This window comes from Ricinus communis, chromosome 1, assembly GCF_019578655.1.
Source record: "Ricinus communis isolate WT05 ecotype wild-type chromosome 1, ASM1957865v1, whole genome shotgun sequence".
Lineage (NCBI taxonomy): Eukaryota > Viridiplantae > Streptophyta > Magnoliopsida > Malpighiales > Euphorbiaceae > Ricinus > Ricinus communis.
The window spans coordinates 17,358,996-17,362,429 of record NC_063256.1 but is presented as its reverse complement, the minus strand read 5'-3'; positions in this window follow the sequence as shown (position 1 = coordinate 17,362,429).

The window sequence follows — 3,434 nt, the reverse complement described above, 5'->3', positions numbered from 1 at the left end:
ATACAAGGACAGACTTGACTCTAACTCTACAGTAGCTAAGGAAGCTAACCTAGGTTGGAGGATATCTAAACCTAAGCTCTGATACGAACTCTGTCACAACCCGATATATAGGCCCGTAACCGGCGTGAGGGAATGGGTAGGCTTAAGGCCACCAAAACCTGTAGCAAGCCTAACTAATCAATAATTCAGATGAACAAACACACACACATACATACATATATATATATACACACACACACATACTACTTAAATGTACTAATAATCCATTCACATAATCACGACACAGTTAAATTAATCCATCAGCATGATTACTTAATAATTTTCCATAGTTTTAGTAGACCAAAATGAAATGTTAAGTTTCAGAACCACTACTGTAGAGAGTCTAGATTCTTAAATAATTCAAAATACAAAAGAAAGAAATTAATTACAATAGACCCGAAGGGGAAGGAAGTCGGGCTGTCCGGAGAAAGACCGCGAAGAATCTAGTTGTCATCTGAAAATTTAAAATTGAGACTCTCAATCTCGGGTGTGAGTTAAAATCATATATTTGAAATTAAACAACCATAAATATATGTGTGTGTGTATATATATATATATATATATATCTGAAAGACTTTCCAAAGGCTTGTTCTTCCCTTCCTTCTACCCTAAAAAGGACTAGAAGAACAGCGTGGATTACAGTTTGTGAGGAGACGGAGCATCGATAGTTGCGTGAATTCTTTTTTGCCCTCGCAATATATATATATATACAATGGTTAATTAAATAATGTAGAACATCGCAATATATTAAGTGCGTGCCATAACATAATTTAAAAATATACGATTTTTAACTCGTACGGGACAAGCACTTCAGCAGAACTCTAACCCCAATTCTAGCAGCTCTTCGGCTCTCTTATTTCAATAGGACTGGCGCCTAGAAAGCGAAGCTCAACCAAGATCCTTAAATCCAGCCTGGTCACTTGATTTTCAATATAGCAGGCACCTAGAGAGCAATGCTCGATCATGGACCTTTCTTCTAGCAACCAAATTTCCGTAGCTCAGAGAGTTATACTCAACCAGGCACATCATAAAAATATTCTCTTACTACCTGTCTTTGATTTATATCGATACGTACGCAGTCCTAATACAACCCATTAGATGGCATGTTATACTACCATCTCATCCCGAGTCATAATACAATTATAACATTGTTAATATAAAAAATGACATAAATAGCAAGCAATCTTACCATTGTTCAATAACTTATTAAATAAGATTGAATAGAACATGTATTGCAGACATAAACTTAATCAATTAAATAAATAGATAATAATAAATATATAATGAAGTCTATAAATCGATTAATTAAATTAATAATAAATAAATAATTTAAAGCCATAAATCAATTAATTAAATAAATAATAAATAAATAACTTAAATCCATAAATTAATTAATTAAATACATAATAATAAATAATAAAAATTATCAAGAAATATCCATAATAACAAAAATATATTAATACGATGATAATACTAAAAATACTCGTAACAATTATTAGTCGAAAATGCTACATAAAAATTGGCATAACACATATGTAGAGGATATATGACTTTAACTCATAGTTATGGTGACTCCCTTGCTCTACTCCTATGTCTCGATGGAGCGGGCTGAATCGATGGGTTATCTATTCATGAAAATAATGCAATCAATAAAAATAAAATACTTAGTAAACAACTATAGGCCTAGGCTCCTAGAATTTACTGTTTGAGAATTTCGACTCGAAAATTCGACAGAACCTCTCCTAAAAATATACGTTTATCTCTTGAAAAAAAAGGTCCAGAACCTGCTAAGAAAATACTTCTAACATTCTCCAATTATTTAACAAGAGTCAAGTCACCCTTAACTGCATTATTTTTTCTGAATCTGCAACACAATCCAATTTACAATATAATAATTAACAGCCCACAACAAATATTATTTCACGATTCAACACGCAAATAATTTTCTCGCATTTTAATTAAATTACTTACAACCTCAATTTATAAAATTAAATAATAATTACCACTATAATTAATCCACAGTATTCTATAATCAAGCTACTAATTAATTAAATTAAATTAATTAGTTATTTATAATCAACAATTAATGGACCAAATATCTTCTAATAACTTCTAGATAATTTTTCGGCTCCAAAACTAATTATATCGAGCCTAAAATCCAAAATTCTACGCGTTTAGAAAATACCGGAGTCCAAAAGCCGGTACCGGCAACGAAGTCGAAATTCAAATCGGAATCGCTTATGCGAACCTGAGACGCGCTGAAGCCAAAAACATTAAAATCACAGCCTTGCTTTTGCCAAAAACCACTAGATTGCGATTGGAAAGAGGCTACTCTAATGAGGCGTCACCTTCAGCTTCCGGTGAGAAAAATGGCGGGAAAGAGTTGACTTGGGGGTTTTTGACGGTAGGGAGTGACATTCCTATGTCACATTTGTAAGAAAATGGATGCAAGTGGCGGTTCCGACGATGGCAGAATGCGTTCCCACCTTGCGGCAGCAAAGAAAACAGTGAGAGGGAGGAGGAAAGTGTAGCGTCGGCGAGAAGAAGGAAATGGGGGGGAAGCTTGGTGGCTGGTGGTGAATGGAAGAAAACTTTTTTTGGGTAGGAAAGTGTGTGCAACAGAGGAAGGAGAAGGGTGTGGGTGTTGCTGCATACGTCCCAACTTCTCTTTTTTTCTATCTTTTTTTTTTGTAAAATTTCTTTTTGGTCCATCACCTTAATTTATGCTATAAAAACATCCCCAATTTAAATACATTACAACTATATATATAGATATATTTATATGATAATTAGTCAAAATAATTTAACTTAATAAAATTATAACTTAATCATTTAAGTTCACAGATCAATATAATATATTTATTTTAAAAGGTTAAATTAAATGGTACTCATTTATTCATGGAAAAAATTAATTTACTAAATTGCCTCTGAAATTAATGAAATTAAAATTTTAAAAAAAATTACGGGTATTATAAATTCATCCTTGACATTTAAAGAATATATTAAAACTTTCTTGCATTATACTATATTATACATACTAGACCTCGTTTGTTGAGTTTTTTTGGTAATCAACTGTTAGTTTTGCTATAAAAGACATAAATATTCTCATTTCTCTTTATTTCTCATTTTCTTTTACCTTCTTAATCACAAAAGGTTTTTCTTTTTTAAATAATAAAAGAAAAACTCTAATAAATTAATAAACGTACACTAATGTCACCATCTCTATTACTACAATCAATTTTTTAGAATAAAAGAATTTAAAGTGAAACTTCTGATGAGATAACAAGTCTTAAGACATTACGAGTTTTAAATTTATCAAAGAATTATATTGAAGGAAGTACTCTAGAAAATATAGACTTGTTGGAAACATTTGATTAGTTGCAAATAGTTCCTCA